Consider the following 25501-nt stretch of genomic DNA (forward strand, 5'->3'; position numbering starts at 1 on the left):
GCATTCCTTCCCAAAACCTGCAAGGGAAGTGATTCAATGAGGTGCTTGCCATCTATTCATATGCATATAGGTTTTGCCCCTTGAGGAAGTTGAGACTTATGGTCCAGCTGCCTGCAGGCTAAGGTGATTGACTTGAATCAGTTTCCTATTATGATGTATAGAATTCACAGATCTTGAGATTGACGAGCTTTATCTCCTTTATTTCTCCACCTAACTAATAAAAGCTGATGCTAGGCCCAATTTGGGGCACCCAGTCCTTGAGATTGGGGGCCTCCCCACTTAAACTCTATTCATAAGTACTGTCTTTTCTTAACCCTGCACTGCCCTCCTCATTCGCCACAACTCTTATCGCATGGGACGTGACATCATACCTCATACTGAGCAGCCCCAAGTCTGATCTTAGTGGCACCTGGCCTCAGGTCATAGCCTGGCCTCTCCCAGGCACCTCCAAGCCCAGCATAAATGGCTGCCATCTGTGGATTGCTTTGTGGCTCATGCCAGGTGCCTCTGGGCAGGGCACAGGCTGTGGATGAACTTGGCCTGTGGTGGGGCCTCTCCCAGGGGGCCCTAGGGCTGGCATATCCCGTGGCCAGCTTTGGACCTAGCTGGAACACCACCTGCTTGCCTCCACAGATGACACAACCAAAGGGTAGATTGGGCAAGCACCAGACCCCTGCTGAAGCAAATCCTGCTCCATAGGGTCAGCCCCTGCAAAACAGCTCCTCCATTGTAGTCATGGCGGGTCTTCACAAACAATCAGCCTGAGAGTCAATCCCTCCCATTGACATGAAAACAACAACCCAGGCTCAACTGCAACAGGAGGACACACACAACCCACACAAGTGACAAACCTGGAGCACGTGGAGTAGGTGACCAGGGAGACTTTGCCACTGGGCCCCACAGGACACCTACTACAAAAGGCCACTTTACTAAGACTGGAAAGCAGAGCAGCCCTACCTAATATATACAAATACAAGGAGGTAGCCAAAATTGGAGACAAAGAAAGATGTTCCAAATGAAAGAACAGAACAAAGCTTAACAAAAATAACTAAACAAAATGGAGGCAAGCAATCTACCAAATACAGATTACATCACAAAAATGATGGCATGAGGTGAGCCTCTTAAATTCTCCCCTGTAATTTACAACAAATTGAACAGCTATAATTCCACAAAGGACTCCCTGTGCAGCAGACAGGCAAGACTATGAGAAGCACAACTGAAATCATCTAAAGGTGGGAAAATTGGTCTAGCAGGGGAGGGGGGAGGGGGGAAGACAGAGACATGGGCCACAACGCGGGCCGCAGAGTGCCGATGGAGGTCTGAGCTCCAAGCTCCCTTCATTCTGGAGCTACCACAGTCGTGGAAGAGGGAATAATTCAGACTGCTAGTGCTCCACTTATGGATCACAGTCCCACCTGAGGGATCGTCATGTAACACAACTGAACCCAACGCTCATGACAGAGACCTCAGAGGAAAGACTGACGGAAGAAGGGTGAAAACGGTGGTTTAAGCCCTCACTGCCAAGCAGAGGATGACAGGCATAGGCACTGAGCCTAGCCGCCCCCCCCACCCTCCCAGAGCTCATCCCACCCCCACCTTCCCAGGGCTAGAAGCAGAACAGTAGCAGTGTCAGATAAAAAGAGCAGAATATTTGCAGTGCTGAAGACTGCAGCCCACAGCCACTGACTTGCAGCCCAACTAGTTCTGGTGAAGGGGAGGGAGCCTTGGGTGCCAGAATGGCTATGCTGGTGGTCACCGCCATTGCCCTGGGCCACCTCTCACAACCCACCCTGCTCTGGTCTCCACCTATCTGAGCAGATACCTGCAGGAGTAAACAGAGCCACTGAAACACACAGGCTCTGAAACTGGTGCGAGAAGAGCTTTGGAACTTCAGAAGACCTCCACATCCACCCACAGAGGTGGTGCCTTGTGACCCCGGTGACCTGATCACAGAAGAGAAGCCTGCTTTTCAGGGAACCCCCCATTGTGTGAGAAACCAGAACAGTGCAGAGAAAATATAAGACAACAACATAAGAGAGAATAAAAATATGCAGTCAGAGAAAAAAATAAAACATTCTATTACCACCTACTGGAAAACAAAAGAAAGGTCTCTTCTTATCAACCTGTTGTGGAAACTACTCCTATAGATGTATAGGAAGAGAAATAATTATTAATTGCCATGAATAAACAAGGTAACAAGAAAACTCAGAAAGGAAATGAAAAGTCTGCAGAAAACGAATAAAAACATGGAAATGCGTGACTTAAATGACAGAGAATTCAAGATTGCAGTTCTGAAAATAAATCAACGAGATGCAAGACAACACAGAAAGGCAATCTAATGAACTCAGAAACGCAATCAAAGAACACCATGAGCATTTTACAAAAGATTTGAAATTTTAAAAAAGAACCAAATGGAATTTCTGGAGATTAAACACTCAATAGAAGAAATTAAGAATGAAATAACCAGCTTAAATAGTAGAGTTGACCAGATGGAGGAAAGATTCAGTGACATCGAAGATAGAAATCTGGAAATTACACAGATGGAAGAAGAAAGAGATTTGAGACTTAAAAGAAATGAAAGAACCCTACAAAAACTTTCTGAATCTATCAAAAAGAGCAATATAAGAATAATGGGCATACCAGAAGGAGAAGAAAGAGAGAAGGGATAAAAGAATATATTCAAACAAATTGTCGATGAGAACTTCCAAAACATGTGGACAGAACTGAATCCTCGAATCCAAGAAGCAAATAGAACACCTAATTACCTCAATCGCAACAGGCCTTCTCCAAGGCACATTGTATTGAAGCTGTCTAAAATCAAAGACAAAGACAGAATCCTCAAGGCAGCCAGCGAAAAAAGGACGGTAACCTAGAAAGCAAAGCCCATTAGATTATCAGCAGATTTCTCAACAGAAACTCTACAAGCCAGGAGGGAGTGGAACCAAATATTCAAACTATTGAAAGAGAGAAATTATGAGCCAAGAATAATATATCCAGCAAAGACATCCTTTAGATACAAAGGAGTAATAAAGACCTTTACAGACATACAAAAGCTGAGGGAATTTTCTAATACACAATCTGCACTACAAGAAATACTAAAGGAGGCTATTCGACAGGGAAAATTTGTGGCACCATAAAAAGGGGTAAAGGCCTGAACTGGAATACGGGAATGGAGAAAAAAGCGTGCTGAAGAAAATGGAATACTCTAAATATCAAACTTTCTTTTACATAAACGTAAGGGTAACCACTCAAAAAAATCCAGAACTGAAATGTATACTGTAATAAAAGAAGAAACAGAGGGAAACGTCATAGAATATCACCACACAGAAATAATAGACAACAACAAAAAAGCAAATAAACAATGGAGACACAGCCTTAACAGAAAACTAAAGACAGAATGACAGGAAATCCTCACGTATCAATAATCACCCTAAATGTAAATAAACTGAACTCACCAATAAAAAGGCACAGATAGGAGATTGGATCAGAAAACTGAACCCAACCATATGCTGTCTCCAATAGACACATCTCAGCTACAAGGAGAAGCATAGACTCAAAGGGAAAGGGTGGAAATTGACACTCCAAGCAAATGGTACCCAGAGAGAATCAGGTGTAGCCATAATGATATCAGATGAAACAGACTTCAGGGGGAAAAAGGTAACAAGAGACAAAGATGGACATTTCATATTGGTAAAGGGAACTAAACAACAAGACATAACAGTCATCAATATTTAAGCCCCCAATCAGGGAGCACCGAAGTAGACCAAGCAACTACTAACAGAACTAAAGGGAGAAATTGACCAAAACACAATTATACTAGGGGAATTAAACACATCATTCACACCTATGAATAGATCATACAAACAGAAAATAAATAACAAAATAGCAACCCTAAATGACACATTAGATGAAATGGACATAATTGACATATATAGAGCACTTCATCCTAAAGCATCAGACTATACATTCTTTTTGAGTGTACATGGAACATTCTCAAGGATAGACCATATATTGGGACATAAAATCAGCCTCAGCAAACTTAAAAAGATTGAAATCATACTAAGCATTTTCTCTGATCAAAAGGCTTTGAAATTGGATATCAACTGCAAAAAGAAAGCAGGAAAAAACAGAAATACATGGAGATTAAACAACATACTTTTAAAGAACGACCGGGTCAAAGAAGAAATTAGAGGAGAGATCAAAAGATACATAGAAACAAATGACAATAAAAATATATCCTACCAAAATTATTGGGATGCAGTGAAAGCAGTTTTAAGAGGGAAATTTATATCATTACAGGCCTATCTCAAGAAACAAGAAAAATCCCAAATAAATAACCTCATGTTACACCTTAAAGAACTAGAAAAAGAAGAAGAAATGAAACCCAAGGTCAGCAGAAGAAAGGAAATACCAAAAATCAGAGCAGAACTAAATGAAATAGAGATCAAAAAGACAATAGAAAAAATTAATGACAAAGAGTTGGTTCTTTGAAAAAATTAACAAAAAATTGAAGAAGAGACAGTACTCCCTAACTCATTTTATGAGGCCAGCATTACCCTAATACCAAAACCTGGTAAAGACAACGCAAAAAAAAGAAAACTACAAACCAATATCTCTGATGAATACTGATTCAAAAATCCTAAACAAAATTCTAGCAAACCGAATACAACAATGCATTAAAAAGATTATTCATCACGACCAAGTGGGGTTCGTCCCCGGGGCACAAGGATGGTTCAACATCCGCAAATCCATCAATGTCATACATTACATAAACAAAATAAAGGACGAAAATCATATGATTATATCAATTGATGCAGAAAAAGCATTTGACAAGATACAACAATCCATTTATGATTAAAACACTTAATATAATAGGTATAGAAGGAAAATACCTTAACATAATAAAGGCCATATATAACAAGCCCTTAGCTAATCTCATGAGTAATGGTGAAAAACTGAAGCCCTTTGCTCTACGTTCAGGAACACGACAGGGCTGTCCCCTATCACCTCTGCTTTTCAGCATAGTGTTGGAAGTCCTTGCCAGAGCATCAGGCAAGAGAAAGAAATAAAAGGCTTCCAAATTGGGAATGAAGAAGTCAAATTATCACTCTCTGCAGATAAAATTATGCTATATATAGAAAACCCCAAAGACTCCACCAAAAATCTGTTAGAAACAATCAATGAATACAGGAAAGTTGCTGGCTACAAAATCAATGTACAAAAGTCCATTGCTTTCCTATATACTAACAATGAAATCTCAGAAAAAGAAATACAAAAAACAATTCCCTTTGCAATTGCAGCAAAAAGAATAAAATACCTAGGAATAAACTTAACCAAGGATGTGAAGGACCTATATGCTGAAAACTATAAGACATTTTTGAAAGAACCTGAAGAAGACACAAAGAAATGAAAAGACATTCCATGCTCATGGATTGGAAGAATCAACATAGTTAAAATGGCCATATTACACAAAGCAATATACAGATTTAATGCAATCCCCATCAAAATCCCAATGGCATTTTTTAAAGAAATAGGACAAAAAATCATCAGATTTGTTTGGAACCACAAAAGTCCCCGAATACCCAAAGCACTCTTAAGAAAAAAGAACAATGCTGCAGGTATCACACTGCCTGACTTCAGCTTGTACTACAGGGCTACAATAATCAAAACAGCATGGTATTGGCAGAAAAACAGACACATAGACCAATGGAATAGAATTGAGAACCCAGAAATAAAACCACATAAATATGGACTGATAATTTTTGACAAAGAAGCTAAAAACATACAATGGAGGAAAGACCTCCTCGTCAATAAATGGTGCTGGGACAATTGGATAGCCACATGTAAAAGAATGAAACTGGACTGCTATCTGTCACCATGTACCAAAATTAATTCAAAATGGATCAAAGACTTAAGCATAAGACCTGAAACAATAAACTGCATAGAAGAAAACATAGGTACTAAATTTAGAGACCTTGGGTTCAAAGAGCATTTTATGAATTTGACTCCAAAGGCAATGTAAATAAAAGCTAAAATAAACAAATGGAACTATATGAAACTTAAAAGCTTCTGCACAGCAAAAGAAACCATCGACAAAATAAAGAGGCAATCGACTGAATAGGAGAAGATTTTTGCAAACAGTGCCTCTGATAAGGGTCTAATATCCAAAATATACAAGGAACTCATGAAGCTCAACACCAATAAAACAAACAACCCAATTGAAAAATGGGCAGAGGACCTGAAGAGACATTTCTCCAAAGAGGACATACAAATGGCAAATAGACATATGAAAAAATGCTCAACATCACTAATCATCAGAGAAATGCAAATAAAACCACAATGAGATATCACGTCACCCCAGTCAGAATGGCTATCATCAAGACAAATAGTAACAAGTGTTGGAGAGGCTGTGGAGAAAAAGAAACCCTCATACACTGTTGGTGGGAATGCAGAGTGGTGCAGCCGCTATGGAAGGCAGTGTGGAGGTTCCTCAAAAAATTACGAATAGAATTACTGTATGACCCAGCAATCCCTTTCCTGGGTATCTACCCAAAAGTTTGAAAACATTTATCCATAAAGACATGTGTGTTCCAATGTTTATTGCAGCTTTATCTACGGTGGCTAAGACATGGAAACAACCAAAATGTCCTTCGATAGATGAATGGATAAAGAAGTTGTGATATATATACACAATGGAATACTATTCGGCGTTAAGGAAAGATGATATAGGAACATTTGTGACAACATGGATGGATCTTGAGAGTATAATGCTAAGCAAAATAAGTCAGACAGAAAAAGCAGAAAACCCTATGATTTCACTGATATGTGGTATATAAACCAAAAACAACAAAAGAACAAGACTATCCAATGACAAACAAAAACTCATAGACACAGACAATAGTTTAGTGGTTACCAGAGGGTAAGAGGGATTGGGGGAGGGAGATGAGGGTAAGGGGGATCAAAATATATGGTGATGAAAGGAGAACTGACTCTGGGTGGTGAATACACAATATGATTTATAGATGACGTATTACGGAACTGTACACCTGAAACCAATGTAACTCTACTAACAATTGTCACCCCAATAAACTTTAATTTAGAAAAAGAGGGTGGAAAAAGGTCAAAAATATGAATAATAAAATGGCAATAACTACATATCTATCAACAATTACTTTCAATGTAAATGGATAAATGCTCCAATCAAAAGATAAAGTGGCTGAATGCATAAGAAAACAAGACCCTTACATATGCTGCCTACAAGAGACACACTTCAGATGGAAAGACACACAGAGACTGAAAGTAAAGAGATGGAAAAAGATATTTCATTAAAATGGAAATGAAAAAAAATGCTGGGTATCAATACTTATATCAGACATAATAGACTTTAAAACAAAGGCTATAACAAGAGACAAAGAATGACCCAATAATCCCACGTCTGGGTATTTATCCAAAAAAATTCCAAAATCATACTTCGAAGAGATGTATGCATCCATATTTTCATTGTAGCATTATTTACAGTTGTAGGGGGCGGGTGCCTATAAGGCACCATCACATAACTGAGAAGCATGAGATAGAGGAAGTTACTTGGGTCTTTAGATAACACCCACATTTCTGTAGGGGGTGTCTGGATGGCTTAAGATGCTAGCCTGGGGCAACCCTTCTTATGTTAATGCCCCTCCACCCAGCAGAAGAATGTATATAACCCCTGATTGAGCTGCAATAAAGAGAGACTTGATCAGAACTCCTGTCTTGTCTCCAGTCTTTGTGTCTCCCATTTTCCTCCCTTCTAGGTGCTTCGGGGTCCCTCGTGTAGTGCCCCGCCTGGCCCTCGGAAGAAAAATGTTGTTTTTATGCTAACAAATCTGGAATTGTTCGTGACAGAGTCAAAAATGACAAGAAGACCTTGAAAAAAGAAGAGACCTCCTTTCCAACCCTCTCTGGACTTTTTCCCTACTTACTACCCCTGCTTGGCCCCATACTTGGTGCTTTATCCTATTATCACTGGGACCCATCCTCCTCAATAAACTCATGCGCTTTCTCAGACAACAAATAGAGGCCTTGCAGGCCAAGCTCATACAGGTCCATTACACCCGACTGGAGATGCAAGAGCGAGGAGATCCCTATCTCCAATGACAGGAGTCATAAAACAGGACTCCTCCCCTGTGAGATGAACTGGATAGCCAATGACGGGTAAGAGGACAGCTCTCTAAGTAACATAAAAAATCAAAAACCTGTCACTGTCCCAGGTTTCACAGAGATGAACTGTCCCAACCTAAGACAGGCACAGTTCCCTAGGGGCTTAGAGCTCTTTTTTCTATTTATAAAACAGAAAAGGGGGTCCTGTAGGGGGCGGGTGCCTATAAGGCACCATCACATAACTGAGAAGCATGAGATAGAGGAAGTTACTTGGGTCTTTAGATAACACCCACATTTCTGTAGGGGGTGTCTTGACGGCTTAAGATGCTAGCCTGGGGCAACCCTTCTTATGTTAATGCCCCTCCACCCAGCAGAAGAATGTATATAACCCCTGATTGAGCTGCAATAAAGAGAGACTTGATCAGAACTCCTGTCTTGTCTCCGGTCTTTGTGTCTCCCATTTTCCTCCCTTCTAGGTGCTTCGGGGTCCCTCGTGTAGTGTCCCGCGGGTTGGGACATACAGTAGCCAAGATAAGGAGGCAATCTGGATGTCCATCAATGGATGAATGGATAAAGAAAAGGTGGTACATATATACAATGGAATATTACTCAGCCATAAAAAAATGAAATCTTGACATCTGCAACAACATGGATGGACCTAGAAGGTATTATGTTGAGTGGACTAAGTCATACAGAGAAAGACATATGCCAAATGTTTTCACTTATATGTAGAATTTAAGAACAAAATAAATGAACAAACAAAACAAATAAACTCATAGATACAGAGAACACTTTGATGGCTGCCAGATGGGAGGGATGTTGGGTAGGTGAAAAAGGGGAGGGGATTAAGAAGTACAAACTGGTAGTTACAAACTAGTCATGGAGATGTCAAGTATGGCATAAGGAATATAGTCAATAATATTGTAGTAACTATGTATGGTGTGAGATAGGTACTAGCTTTATTGGAGTGATCACTTCGTAAGTTATACAAATGTCTAATTACTATGTTGTACACCTGAAGGTAATATAATATGGTATGTCAACTGTAATTTAAAAAATATTTAAAAAAAAGTTTGGAGTCATCCAAGAGCTCTTCCACAAGGGTTACGTTATTTACAAGCGCAGCCCCAGCCCAGGACAGCATGAAATGTGTGCTGCCCTTTCAGGACATGAAGACTTCTGGGGGGTCTGAACTGTTAACACCCTACCTGCTGTTGTGATGTATGTGTGATAACACCTCCCTGATATTATAATATGATATGTGATACCACCCTGCTCTGTTAATAAAGGATATGTGATAACATCAGTGTGGCTATGATATGTGATAATATCTTGCTGTTACTTTTATACGTGATAATACATCACTCCTGCTATGATATATGATGTGATAACCCCTGAATGCTATTATGATATATGATAGGATAATCCACCTTTGATGTTATCATGTGATGTGTAATAATACCTCCCTGCTGTTTTGACATATGATAGCCCCTTGCTACTGTTACAACATATGACATGTGATATAACACCTCCCTGCTGTTATATGACAATTTGCTATTGTTGTAATATATGCTATGTGATAACTTCTTATTGCTGTTACACTGCATGACATGTGGTAAAACCTGCTGTTGTTACCATATGTGTCATGTGATAACAATTCCTTGCTGTTATAATACCAGCCCCTGGCCTAGCTTCCTGCACACCCACTACGTGCTCACAGTCAGAACCTCTGGGACTGTGCGTTGCTACCAACACATATAGCAAGTGTTCCTGAGGGGGGTAAGGAGAGAGAGAGGGCCATCTCATGCAATTGATTAATTATATTTAAATTAAACTTTGTAAGTGCACATGATTTTTAAAATCGTGTAAAAGTAGAGAAAGACATGAAATGGAAAGTAGAATTCTCCCTCCATTCCCTGAGCTACTCTGGCTACCACCAACTCCAGAGTGGGAATGAGGGTTCTAGAAGGACCTGGCACTGCCCGGTATGGGTGGGACAGCAGCAGCAGCAGCAGCAGCAGCAGAGTAACTGTGCAAGAGTTTTTAGCTTCTCCAGCTGCAGACTTCCCACCTGTGGCTCCTTCTCCCAGAGTCTATCAGGTAAACGGACAGAATTTCCGCAATGGAAGTTCAGGATTTTAGCTCACACTTGTAATCTGGTTGGTCATAGAGGTCAGCCAGGGAAAGCAGCATGTTCTACGTGGGGCAACCGATCACCCTGGTTTGCCCGGGAATAAGGGTTTCCCATGAAGTGGTACCAGGACAGTCCCAGGAAAACCGGAGCACACAGTCATCGTGGCTCCAGGCCATACAGCATGAATGAGCATCCTGAGGCCCCTTAGGGATGGGACCAGAAAGAGCCATGTGCCAGTGCTATGTGGTGCCCTTGCAGGAGGAACATTCTATGCTGGTGAACACATTTGATGCAGGGCCTTCAAATTTGTGAGAAATGGATGTTACCATGTTCCCAAGAACAGCCACACAGCCAGCAGAACAACCCACTTGTGCTGGCACATTGGGGAACATCCAGTGCACGAGTGAAGAGCATCTGCACCCAACTTGGCCCTTCCCAGACGTTAGCCACACAGAGCTGTGTCACCTGTCAATGTTCATACTACCACTATAGAGGCAGGAGCCACCCAGAACTTGTTCAAGCGCACCTCCCAGGGACGATCCATTTTGCACAAAGCTCACTGACCTCTCCAGCAGATGCTGGACAGCTGAGCTCTTTTTGGCACTTTCCATCTTACTGCATAAGAGTTGCTTCTAGACAGAAAGGACGCTCTCAGAGGCCTGGACACCGTGGCTGGCACCATGGAAATCACTACTTAGCCTGTACCACATGGCCAAAGCCAAGTGACCTGAGTGTGACATTTGAATCAGGGAGCCCTCCCTCTTGCCCCAGAGCCCCAAGAACATCTTTGGAACTGCTGGTGGTCAAGTGAAACTGCCCTGACTACATTGCAACATTGTCATTGCCTGGTGTGGGCCTACATCTGACACACAAAGAGGAGGAATTTGGGGTCTGGATTCAGTTCCCTGGGCAGGACAGCCCTTCCTAGAGCTGTTCTGTTGTTACTCTGAGTCTCTTGATCAGGAAACTGATTTCCTGGTCGCCCCCTACCACACTCCACCCCTAGCTAGAGGGGCTGTGAGGTCAGGCCTTGCAGTGAAGGGGTATGGTATAAATACTTACTGCTCTTTCCAACTCTGACACCTGACAGCCAGGAGACAACCTCAGAACTGCAGCAAGTGCACCAATAGTGATGGTACAATTTCAAGGAGACCCAGGGAACCACCAAGCCATGTGTTCACACAGTGCCTAACTGACGTACTCAGTAGTAGGAGGAATAATTAGTTGCTAATGAGTAGCTGGGTAACAAGCTATGGCAGTCTCAAAATTAGCCAGTCCCATAAGAGTGGCCAAGGGGCGCTCCAGCCTGGAGTTCCTGGTAGTGTCCATCTCAGGCTTGGCTGGGGGAGCAGGAGGTTTGGGTCCAACACCCTCCACTCAGTTCCCAAAAAGTCCAAGCATGCCTGTCAAATGAGGAAGTTGTCCCTCAGTATCTGTTTTCTCTTTTTGCCCCAGTTTTCATCTGGGTGCATGGCCACCCATTTAGAAGCTACATCTCTCAGCATCCTTGAGCTGTGCATGGCTATGTGACCAATTTCCAATGAACAGGAAGTAACAGACAGATGGAGCAACCTCTGGGACTGCCCTTAAGAAGAGGAGCTGCCTTCTCATTCACTTTCCTCCCTCGGTCAGGTACACCCAGTGGTGTGCCATCTCAGATCATGAGGATGAGGAAGGAGGACTCAGGAAAGGAGGACTCTGGGTGTAAGAGAAGGGACAGGACACCATATGGTCATCAAACCTGCCCTGGACTGCTTACCTAAGCTATTTTGAGAAGCCAATGCAACTTATTTCTTTGTTAAGGCCCTCTTATGTGGGGCCACTATTACAGCCACCAAATTTAGGTCAGATTCAGATTCCAAGCAAACAGGTCAGGTGGGGCTAGGGGGGAAGTACAGACTCACAGGAGCGTGGCCCAATTATTGGTCCAATGTCCAGAGGACATCAGAAAGTCATAGGGCCTCCTGTTCCCAACCTCCCAGATCCAGCAGTGTAGTCACTAGAAACCCAGGGCTTTGAATAGCCCACATCCAAGAGGTATGGACAGTGCCCTCTCTCCTCTTACATTGACAATGGATGCACTAAGCCCTGAGGGAATTATTCCTCCAGATGCAGGGAAGCTTGTCGGCCAAGGCTCTCAGCTGTCAGCCCTCCCCAGGAACTGCTTCAACTGGTGAGAATCCTTACAGCAAAGTCATGTCCCTGTCTGGTCAACCTGGAGGCTGTAAGCTCCAGTGCCCTTGCCCCAAATGTGAGGGCCACGGGAGCCTCAGGTTTGGCTGAGGCCTCGTGAGGACGCATCTTTGCAGCCTAGCTTCTTCCCCTACTCTGCTCCCTGCATTTCTTGCACAAACTTTCTGATGAACCTCTGCCCATTAATCCCACCTCAGGGCACCTCCACAAGGAAACCAACCAGCTAGGTGGACAGATATGTGTCAGAAAGTGTGTGGAGTGGCTTAAAACATTTCCTCCTTCCATTCTGCAATAACCCACAGGGAAGACTGTCATCCCATCACAAATAGGCACGGAGGGGTCATGTCACAAAGATATCCATCATGGAGATCCATGAGGAATGTGGACGGGCCACAAGAGAGGACAGCTCAGGGATGTAAAGGGCTGAGGAACAGGATGTGCAGGAGAGGGCACATCTCGTAGGGGTGGCTTGAGAGCACTGCAGCTGCTCTGTGCTAGGTGTTGTAAATACATGCTCTTCTCTCCCAGGGTACCACTTGCCAGCAGTGCTGTAGAAAGAGATGTGATCTAGGAAATGAGAAATACAGAGAAGGCAAAAGGCAGCCACAGGAAGGCAGCCAGGCTGGAGATTCCAGCATTAAGCACATCTGCACTCAGAGGCCCTGTATGAGGCCACCATCTGAGGGCCCCTGCCTCCCTCTGCCAGTCTCTGTCCAGGCTCCCAGGAGGCCCAGGCTCTGCACCAAAAAGCACAGAGACCTGCTCTGCGACCACCAGGCTGCAATGGACTCCTGATATTTTGTTTTCTCTCTTTTGACAAGAGAGAATTACAGCCCCAAGCTATAGATCAAAGAGTTTTCCTGTTCACTTATTCCACTTCTTATATTTAGGAATTTGGGGTAAAACCCAAGTTCCTTTCTTATGGGCAGAGGGACTTTGGACTATAGTTCGAGCACAGAAAAATGATTCCATGGGCATTTATCATATTTCCTTCAAATGGATACAATTACAAAGCGTTTAGCCACACCTAGCATAATGTAATATTTTTTCTTTAATTAAAATTAAATAATTTAATTAAACATTAATTTCAATAATTATTTTGAAATAATATCTTACTGTGACACGGTTGGCATCCCTTTGACTCTGAATATGCAGGTCTACTATATAGTCAGACTCATGCATGGGAGCAGAGCCCCCGGTTCTAGGGGAACAAGGAGTTAATGAAAGAATTAAACCTTCACAAACAGAGAAGTTGGTGGTGTGGGGTCATGAAAGCAACGTGGGAAGACCAGCAGAGAAACCCACCTGTCTCTTCACCTATCCATGGCTAAGGAAGGCCATGGGGACCTGTAGGGAGGTCATGGAGGAGGAACAGGGAGGCTCATGGAACTCATTTTAAGGAGGCTGTGGAGGGTCATGGAGGCTCATGGAGGGGAACAGGGAGGTCATGGAAGCTGTGGTCTTGGCCGGTCTCCCCTAGGTGGCACTTCAGCCACACCTGGATTGCTGCTGGTCAGCAGGTGGGCAACAGGAAGATGCACTGGGCACAGAGCAGAGGAGGGCCAGACCAAGCTGGGAAAGTGGACCCCTCCACACCTGTTCTTCACCACATCCCATAGTGACCACCCTCAACAGCCCACATTGCCTTACATCAACCTTGCAAATCTTAGGCAAGTTTTTCCTTGGGGATGCTGAACTGCAACTGTGCAGGGAAGGTTCTAGGAAGCAGTTCTAGGCTTTGCCAGATTGACACATGCCATCTAGGCCAGCAGAAATTTCCTATGCTACCAGCTGGTACTTCAGACATGAGATGCCTTTCAATTGGCATCCTGCTTCCAAAAGCCAGATTCTGTGACTTAAGAGGTACTTTTTATGTGCTGAATCATGTCCTCCCAAAGTCCTAACCCCCTAGAACCTCAGAATGTGACCTTATTTGGAGATAGAATCTATAAAGAGGTAATTAAATTAATATGAGGAAACTAGAGTAAGCCCTAATCCAATCTGAGTGGTGTTCTAAGAGGAATTAGGAGCAGTTGGTGACGTCACCAAATGGTGACATAGGAGAGACCCCAGCCTCTGCACCATCCCACAGAGATCAACAATTAGACAACTATACATGAACAAAAACAGCCCCAGGAGAGTTCCAGAGTTTACTTAAGAAAATTCAGCAACACAGCTGAACAAAAAACATGAGAATAACTGCACAAGAAGAGAAGACAACTACATTTTTCCTGCTTCACCTCATGCCCAGGCTGACACTGCTTAGCACCAAGTGGGAACTCTTGGTGCTAGAAAGAACCCCTCCCCAGGAAATCAAGTTGCATTGACTTCTCAAAATAGCTTAGGTAAGCAGTCCAGGGCAGGTTTGATGACCACATGGTATCCTGTCCTTTCTCTTGCACCCAAAGTCCTCCTTTCCTGAGTCCTCCTTCCTCATCCTGATGGTCTGAGATGGCACACCACTGGGTGTACCTGACTGAGGGAGGGAAGTGAATGAGAAGGCAGCTCCTCTCAAGAGTTGACATGACAACCCCAGAGAAAGAATTTTATCTGAAAAAGTGAGATGCTGTTCTTGGCTCCATGATCTCGGATTCATTCTTTGTCGCTACCACCCAAGGACTGAAGTTGGGTGAGTTTCTCCATCAAAGACAATTTATGGAACTCACTCTTCTGTCTGGCTCCACTCTATTCTCAACAGTCTGGCACACACAGTTCAAGGACATGATAAAACTTCACCAAGTGTGATGAACCTCATGATGGTCCACGTTGTCCCCGATGGCCACCCATACACAGGCTGCCCATACTTGGCCTCTTCCTCTCTTTCATCTTTTCTTCATTTCTTCCTTTATTAAAGATGTATGACATGGGGTTACTGTAGTCAGAGACTAGGCTAAGCTTATCTCCCACAAAGATGAAAGGGTTGCACATCCTGTCCTTAAAGATGCTCCAGAAAGGAGAGCAAAATGGATACGGAAATCTAACAGAAAGCTAGAATGAATCAGTGTCATATAAAGCATATTTCTCAAAATCCAAATCATGTGGGTGGTAGAAGACTTATTAAAAGTGCAGATTCCTGGGTGGATGTGTAGCTCAGTTGGTTAGAGCATGAGCTCTGGGCAACAGGGTTGCCAGTTCGATTCCCACATGGGCCAGCAAGCTGTGCCCTCCACAACTAGAATGAAGACAATGAGCTGCTGCTGAGCTGCCATTGAGCTCCCGGGCAGTGGGATGGCTCAATTGGTTGGAGCGCCTGCTCTCAACCACAAGGTTGCTGGTTTGACTCCCGCAAGGAATGGTGGGCTGCGCCCCCTGCAACTAAAATTGAACAATGGCAACTGGAGCTGAGCTGCACCCTCCATAACTAAGATTAAAAGGACAACAACTTGACTTGGAGCTGATGGGTCCTGGGAAAAACACACTGTTCCCCCATAAATTCCTGGAAATGCACTCTGTTCTCCAATAAAGTCTTGTTCCTCTTCCCCAATAAAAATCTTCACACACAAAAAGTGCAGATCCTCAGGCCCTGTCCAGGCTGATTGAATGGAAATGTCCGAGATGGGTGTTGGGATGTACAGCTTAAGCAAGCCCTTTGTGTAATGTGTTTGTGTGTGGTTGCACACCACAGACAGTTTGAGAACCAAACTGTAGATATGTAGGAACAAGCACATACGTGAGCTAATCTAGCTCTAGGGAGCTAATCTAGCAGCTCATGTAGAATGCATTAAATAGGACGGGTTGCCCAATGTGATGTTCTAGGTATAATTGGGAAGATAAAGATTTTGGTAACAGAAATCTTTATCATTTTTCTGTGTCTCGGATGCTCCCTAAAGCCATATCTGACCTGCTAAGTCCCTTCACCCACGGACCCATTCCTGAGAGCATTAATTCACTCTTTCAGCCCAAAAGCCCTATCAAAAGCCATCACAATAGAATTCTGACCAATCCCCATTACTTCCATTATAAATCTTAAAATATGGAAGACTCAACCTCTTCATTTCTACATAGAAACTTCAAAACCTCAAACCTGATCTTCTTTGGGTAAAGGTGAGCTATTTGCTAACATTTACACAAACCTTTACTTAGCAGACATTTTCTAAATAATTTCTATGGAATCATTCAAATAAAATGCCAGACTCTGGAAGAAAGATTCATTTCACCAGGAGTGGATCTCCTATTTTCCTACCAATACCAGTGTTGTCTTCTAAGCCATCCATCCACATATGTCTAGGAGTGTCCCCCTTCTGGTTTGGAACTGGCTAGGTAAGCAAAGTGAGGACAGGTTAATTCAGGTGACTGAAGGCCAGATGTGCAGCCTGGCAAGGCAAGTCGGCTCTGATCTTTGTTCCTGATAGAGCGTAGCTCCTCCTGGTTTCTACCTGGGTAATAAGTGAGGTTTCCCAGACATCAGGCTCTCTCTAAGAATTCTTTGTCTGCATTGGCCACTTATAAAACACAAACCTCCTGTTTCAGTTAGTTTACATTGGCTAGTGATCAAAAAGAACAGCATCAACTTCTCATCAACTAACTAATCCTGGAGGGTTTTCATGAAAATGACTAATTACTACCCACTATTGTAATACAACATCACTGTTTCCTGAATACCTGTAAAAAAATACTTTTATAACCGTTGGTTTCCATCTTACATTTTTTTTATTGTAAATTTTTCAAGCCCTTCTTCTATAGATTCAACTTATAAGAGCTATGATCACTGAAAAACAACCAATACATATGAAGAAAGATAAATAAATCATTCAGAACCCAGGTGTCACTTGCCTTCACCTGTGTCCAATACCAAATGAGTCCTGTTTGTGTGTGTGTATTGTGTGCTTTTTTAATTTGTATTTTATTTATTTTTATTATTAGTTTCAGTTTTACAAAACAACACACCTTACATTTAGACATTTACACACCTCACAAAGTGATAACCCTGACAAGTCTACTATCTGACGTTGTACATAGATAGCTATTACAATATCATTTACTATATTCCCTATGCTGCACTTTACACCCTGTGACAATATGTATATATTTTTATTATAGTTGAAATTCAATATTATTTTTATATTACTTTTAGGTGTACAGTGCAGTGGTTAGGCATTTATATAATTTATGAACTTATCTTCCCAATGTCTAGTACCCGTCTGACACTATACATAGTTTCTACATTATTGACTAATTATATTCCCGATACTGCATTTCACATCTCTGTGACTATTTTGTGACTACCAATTTATACTTTCTAATCCCTACCCCAACTCACCAATTCCCCCAACCTTCCTCCGATCTATAAACCATCAGTTTGTTTTTTGTATCTAAGAGTCTATTTCTCTTTGTTCATTTATCCTGTTCTTTACATTCCACATATAAGTGAGATCATATGATATTTATCTTTCTCAGTCTGACTTATTTCACTTAGCTTAATATCCTCTAGGTCCATCCATGTTGCAAATGGCAAGATTTCATTCTTTTTTATGGCAGAGTAATACTCCATTATACAAATTTACCACAATTTCTTTATCCAATCATCTATTGATGGGCATGCCGGTTGTTTCCATATCTTGACTATCATAATAGTGCTGCAGTAAACATAGGGGTGCATACATTTTTTTTTCAAATTAGTGTTTTGAATTTCTTTGAATACCCGGGAATGGAATTGCTGAGACATAAGGTAGTTGTATTTTTAATTTTTTTGAGGAACATCCATACTGTTTTGCATAGTGACTGCACAAATTTTCAACCCCACCAACAGTTAATAAGGGTTCCATTTTCTCTGTATCCTCATCAGCACTTGTTTGTTGATTTATTGATGATAGCCATTTTGACAGGAATGAGATGGTATCTTATTGTGGTTTTTATTTGCATTTTTCTGATGACATTGAGCATCTTTTCATATGTATGTCCTCTTTGGAGAAATGTCTATTCAGGTCCTCTGTCCATTTTTTAATTGGATTGTTTGGTTTTCTTTGGTGTTGAGTTGTACGAGCTTTTTATAAATTTTGGATATTAATACCTTTTCAGATGTATCATTGGCCAATATCTTCTCCCATTCAGTAGGGTGTCTTTTCATTTTGTTGATGGTTTCCTTTACTGTGGAAAAACTTTTTAGTTTGATGTAGTCCCACTTGTTTATTTTTTCTTTTGTTTCCCTTGCCCTAAGAGATATATCAGTAAAAATATTACTAAGAGTAATGTCTGAGGGTTTATTTCCTACATTTTTTTTCTAGGAGTTTTGTGGTTTCGGGTCTTACGTTTAAGAATTTAGTCCATTTTGAATTTATTCTTGTATATGACATGAGAACGTGACCCAGTTTCAAATTTTTTTTGCATGTATCTGTCCAGTTTCTCCAGCACCATTTATTGAATAGACAGTCTTTACCCCAATGTAAATTCTTGCTTTTTTTGTTGTAGATTAAATGACCATATAGGCAAGGATTTCTGGACTCTCTATTCTGTTCCATTGAGCTATGGTGTTTGTTTTTATGCCAATACTATACTGTTTTGATTACTATGGCCTTGTAGCATGACACCTCCAGCTTTGTTCTTCCTTCTGAGGATTGCCATGGCTATCCGGGGTCTTTTATAGGTCCATATAAATTTTAGGATTATTTAGTATAGTTCTGTGAAAAATGCCTATAAAAATGATTGGTATTTTTATAGGGATTGTGCTGAATCTATGGAATGTTTTGGGTAGTATGGACATTTTAACTCTATTAATTCTTCTTATCCATAAGCATGGGATATATTTCCATTTACTTATATCCTCTCTAATTACTTTCTTCAATGTCTTATAATTTTCTGAGTACAGGTCTTTTACTTCCATGGTTAAATTTATTCCTAAGTATTTTTTAATGCAATTATAAATGGGATTGTTTTCTTAATTTCTCTTTCTGATAGTTCATTACTGATGTACAAAAATGCAACTGATTTCTGAATATTAATTTTGTATCTTACTACTTTACTAAATTCATTTATCAGTTCTAATAGTTTTTGGTGGAATCTTTGGGATTCTCTATAAATAATATCATGTCATCTGCAAATAAGGACAGTTTTACTTCTACCATTCCCATTTGGATGCCTTTTACTTCTTTCTTGTCTGATTCCTGTGGCTAGAACTTCCAGCACTATGTTGAATAAAAGTGGTAAAAGTGGGCAACCTTATCTTGTTCTTGATCTTAAGGGGAATGCTTTTAGCTTTTTCCCAATGAGTATGCTATTAGCTGTGTGTTTGCCATATATGGCCTTTATTATATGGAGATATGTTCCTTCTCTTCCCACTTTGCTGAGAGTTTTTTTAATCGTAAATGGATGTTGCATTTTCTCAAATCCTTTTCCTGCATCTATTGATATAACTATATGAATTTTACTTTTCAGTTTGCTTATGCGGAGTATCACTTTAATTGATTTAAAGATATTGAACCAACTTTGTATACCAAGAAGGAATCTCACTTGATGGTGGTGTATGATCTTTTTAATGTATTGCTGTATTTGGATTGCTAATATTTTGTTGAGGATTTTTGCATCTATGTTCATTAGGGATATCAGCCTATAGTTTTCTTATTTTTGTAATGTCTTTATCTGATTTTGGAATCAAGATAATGGTGTCCTTGTAAAATGAGCTTGGGAACCCTCTTCTTGGGTTTTTTGGAATAGTTTGAGAAGAATAGTGTTAATTCTTTTTTGTATGTTTGGAAAATTTCACCTGTGAAGCCATGACTTTTGTTTGTTGGGAGATTGTTGATTACTGATTTGATTTCACTGATAGTAATCAGTCTGTTCAAATTTTCTGTTTCTTCTTGAGTTAGCCTGGAAAGACTGTAAACTTCTAGGAATTTATCCATTTCTTCTAGATTGTCTAATTTGTTGGTGTATAGTTGCTCATAGTATTTTCTTTAAATGTTTTGTATTTTTTGTGGTGTAGGTTGTCACTTCTCCCATTTCATTTATGATTTTATTTATTTGGGTTCTCTCTTTTTTTGTTGATGAGTCCAGATAAATGTTGGCTAATTCTGTTTCTCTTTTCAAAAAACCAGCTATTAGTTTCATTAATCTTTTCTACTGTTTTTTTAGTCTCTATTTTATTTCCATTCTGATTTTATTATTTCCTTCCTCATACTCACTTTTAGCTTTGTTTGCCGTTCTTTTTCCGTTTACTTAGGTGTAAAGTTAGACTGTTGATTTGAGTTTTCTTGTTTCTTAAGGTTGGCCTGAATTGCTATGAATTTTCCTCTTAGGACTGCTTTTGCTATGTCCCACAGATTTTGGGACATTGTGTTTTAATTTTTGTTTGTCTCAAGATATCTTTTGGGGGCCAGCCCCATGGCTCAAGCGGTTGGAGCTCTGTGCTCCTAATGCCGAAGGCTGCCAGTTCGATTCCCACATGGGCCATTGGGCTCTCAACCACAAGGTTGCCGGTTCGACTCCTTGACTCCTGCAAGGGATGGTGGGCTGCGACCCTGCAACTAACAACAGCAACGGGACCTGGAGCTGAGCTGTGCCCTCCACAGCTACAATTGAAAGGACAATAATTTGACTTGGAAAAAATTCTGGAAGTACACACTGCTCCCCAATAAATTCCTGTTCCTCTTTCCCAATAAAAAAATCTTTATTGATTTCTTCCTTGATCTCATTGTTGACCCATTCATTATTTAGTAACATGCTATTTAGCCTCCATGTGTTTGTGTGGTTTTCTGGGGTGGGGGCAGTTGTAATTTATTTCTACTTTCATACCATTGTGATCAGAGAAGATGCTTCATATGATTTCAACATCCTTAAATTTATTGAGACTTGTTTTGTAGTCTAACATGTGGTCTATCTTGGAAAATATTCCATGAATGAGGTCTGGCAATTAAGTTCACAAACTTGCTGATATTAGCAACATTGCGCAAAAATCTCATGTGCTGAAATACCATGTGCTGATATTAGCAACACTGTACAAAAATCTCAGTAAGGTTTTATGACCTTGGTGTATCAGTGTCTCACAACTATATTCATTTTGACATGTGGCAGTGTCTTGCTGAGTGGGGTTCACCATTCTTGTTGAGTGTTTTTGTGTGCTGTCACGAGAATGTCTGAGCCTGAATTAGAGCTATGAACAAACATTAAATTTCTTGTTAAATTTGGCAAGAGTGGAAGTGAAATCAGGGACATACTAGTCCAAGTTCACGGGGATAATGCCATAAAGAAAACAGCAGTGTACAAATGGATTAAACGTTTCTTTGAGGGGAGAGAATGCATCACTGATGACGAGAGGTCAGGATGGCCAGTAATGAGCAGAACTGATGAAAACATTGCAAAAATTTGTCCATTGTTCGTCAAAATCATCAGGTGACTGTGAGAAGCATAGTAGACTAAGTAAACATTGATAGACAAACAGTTAGGAAAATTTTAACTGAAAATCTTGGCATGAGGAAGGTGTGTGCAAAAATGGTCCCAAAGGAGCTCACCAATGAACAAAAGCAAAGGAGAGTCGAAGTTTGCCAAGACCTTTTGGAGAGGCAAGACGATGTTTTGGGCCATGTTATCACTGGTGATGAAACATGGGTGTACCAATACGACCCTGAAACAAAGCGTCAAAGTGCACAATGGAAGTCAGCCAGTTCTCCACAACCAAAAATTTCCATCAGTCCAAATCAAGAGTCAAAATGATGTTGCTAATCCTTTTTGATATCAGAGGGATTATTCACTATGAATTTGTACCAACTGGACAAACAGTTAACCAAGTTTACTATTTGAAAGTGCTGAAAAGGCTGTGTGAAAAAGTTAAATGAAACGACCTGAACTTTTCACCAACAGTTCATGGCTCTTGCATCACGACAATGCACCAGCTCACACTGTCTGTGAGGGAGCTTTGAGCCAGTAAACAAATAACTGTATTGGAACACCCTCCCTACTCACCTGATCTGACCACAATGACTTCTTTCTTTGCCTGAAGATAAAGGAAATATTGAAAGAAAGACATTTTGATGACATTCAGGACATCAAGGGTAATACGACAACAGCTCTGATGGCCATTCCAGAAAGAGTTCCAAAATTGCTTTCAAGGGTGGACTAGGTGCTGGTATTGGTGAATAGTTTCCCAAGGGGAGTACTTCGAAGGTGACTGTGGTGATATTCAGCAATGAGGTATGTAGCACTTTTTCTAGGCTGTCTTGAGCTTAATTGTCAGACCTCGAACACTTGATAAGAATGTATATTCTGTTACTTTAGGATGAAATGCTTGAAAATACCAATTAAATCCATAAGTCTATTGTGTCATTTAAGGCCACTATTTCTGTGTTGATTTTCTGTATGGAAGATATATCTGTTGATGTCAGTGGGAAGATATGTCTGTTGATGTCAGTGTTTATTAGGGTTATGTCCTCTTATTGGATTGATCCTTTATTACGCAGTGTCTTTCTTTCTCTCTTATTATAGTCTTCTTTTTAAAGTCTATTTTGTCTGATGTAAATATTGCTACCCCAGCTTTTTTCTCATTTCCAATTTGTGTGAAATGTCTTTTTCTATCCCCTTACTTTCAAAGTGCGTCTTTTGATCTGAGGTGGATATCTTGTACACAGTATATGCATGGGTCTTGTTTCCTTACCCACTCAGCTACTCTATGACTTTTGATGGATTTAATCCATTTACATTTAAAGTGATTATTGATAGGTTCATAGATATTGCCTTTATTATTCATATTTTTTATCTTTGTTTTTTCCTTTCATCACTGAAAGACATCTTTAACATTTCTTGGAATACTGGCTTAGTGGTAATGAATTCCTTTAGCTTTTTCTCATCTGGTAAGCTCTTTACCTCTCCTTCAATTTTAAATGATAGCTTTTCTGGGTAGAGTAGTTTTGGTATAAGACCCCCCTTTTTTTTATCATTTTGAATATTTCCTGCCACTCCCTTCTGGCCTGCAAAGTTGCTATTGAGAAATCAAATTACAGTTTTATGGGAGCTCCCTTATAAGTAACTAGCTGTCTTTCTCTTGCTGCTTTTAGGATTCTCTCTGTCTTTAACCTTTGTCATTCAAATTATAATGTGTCTTGGTCTGGGCCTATTTGGGGTTATCTTGTTTGGAACTCTCTCCATTTCCTGGGCTTGTAAGTATAATTCCTTCTCCAGGTTAGAGAAGTTTTTAGTTATTATTTTTTCAAATGGGCTCTCTATTCCTTGTTCCCTCTTTTCTCTTTCTGGTATTCCTATAATGTGAATGTTGTTACGCCCAATGTTGTCCCACAGGTCCCTTAAACTATCTTTATTTTGTTTCATTCTTTGTTCTTTTTGTTGTTCCGATTGGGTGTCTTCTGCTACCTTATCTTCTAAATCACTGATTTGATCCTCTGCTTCATCTAATCTGCTGTTGATTCTTTCTAGTGTATTCTTCATTTCAGTTATTGTATATTTTATTTCTGACTGGTTCCTTTTTATGGTTTCTATGTCTTTCTTTATGCTTACTATCTCTTTGTTGAAATTCTCATTAAGTTCCTTAAGCATTCTTATAGCCATTTTTAAAACTGTGTCTCTGGTAGTTTGGTTGACTCCATTTAATTTGGTTCTATTTCTGGATGTTTTCCTGTTCTCTTATTTGGGCCATGTTTCTTTGTTTCCTCCTTCTGTCTGCCTTTCTCTGTTTGCTTCTATGTATTCTATAGATCTCCTATGTCTCTCAGTCTTTTCTGGGTGGCCTTATGTGGTATGTGTCCTGTATGCTCCAGTGGCACAATCTCCCTGATCTCCTGTGCATGTGTTCCAGGAAGTTTCCCTTGAATGTGGTGTGTGTGTTCTCTTGTTGCAGTTGAGCCTTCATTTTGGAGTGTCACTAGGTGGGATTGACTCCCAGACTGACTGACAATGATGATTGGCTATGCCCACAGTGTATGAGCTGTTGTGTGGGAGCTGACCCCTCAAGGGGGATTCACCTCCATGTGTTCTTGTGCCTGTTGAGACCCCCTTTAGGTGTGCCACTTGTGGGGCCCACCAAGTAGTGAGTGCTCTGGTATAGTCTGAAGCGGGCCTCTGGTTGTGTTGTTTCTGGTGTCTCTTGGGATAGGCTCCCATGCAAGCTAATTTCACCATTGCCCATGGCTACCAGGTAGGAGCTACAAAGCTATCTGTGCCTGGCTGCTGCCTGTGCTGGACCTGGAGGCATGTGGGGTTGGCCTCGCTGTGAAGCAAGGCTGTCTGCCACCAATATTGAGCCTGGGGCAGCTTAACAAAAGGCCCAGGGCCACCTAGGCTTACTGATACCTGCCATTTGCCCCTAAGGCTCAGCCATTGAAAGAGCCTCCTTAGGTGTGCCAGTTGGGCTGGCTGACCCCTTGTTGAGAGCGTCTTTGGCAAAGCAGCACTAGCTGAATAGGGATTCCAGGGAGTCATGAGGTGTGGCCTGTGGCTTTTACAAGGTTAATGCAAATTCAGTTCTTGAGCCAATATCTGGCCTGTGACCACTTCACAAAATGTCCTGAGAACACCACAGCCAGCCACCCATCACCTCTGGCTCGCAGATCCCCAAGAGCTATTCAAGAAAGGCTGTGGCGCAAGTTGTGGCTCACTTACCACTAAAAGTTCTCTGAGCAACTGTGGGCCATCCACTGCTGTAAAAGGCTTCCTCAGTTTGTGGGATGGGAACGGCCATCCAGGTGCCAAGATTGCCCCCAGTAGTACAGCTCTAGATGGGCGGTGTTCCAAGGAGCTACGGGGAGTGGGTGGTGGTTTTTACAAAGTTAAAGCAGTTTCGTTTCTTGCACCAGTGCCAGGCTCGTGACCACTTTGCCAGAAAGCCCTGAGAACACCATGGCCAGCCACTACTTGCCTTAGGCCTGCGGGTCCCCAAGAGCCACCTAAGAGAGACTGCAGAACAGATTGGGACTCCTTGTCCACCACAAAAAGTTCCTAGGGCCGCTGCAGGACATCTGCTGCTGTAAAACGATTCTGAAAAACGATTCTGAGTGCTCTGGGTGATGCAGTACTAGCTGTGTGGGGCAGGGACCCAGAGTGTCACCACGATGGTGCACACGTGCAGATTTTACCAGATCAATGCAGTCTCAGACTTGG

This window comes from Rhinolophus hipposideros (assembly GCF_964194185.1).
Source record: "Rhinolophus hipposideros genome assembly, chromosome: 22".
Classification (NCBI taxonomy): domain Eukaryota; kingdom Metazoa; phylum Chordata; class Mammalia; order Chiroptera; family Rhinolophidae; genus Rhinolophus; species Rhinolophus hipposideros.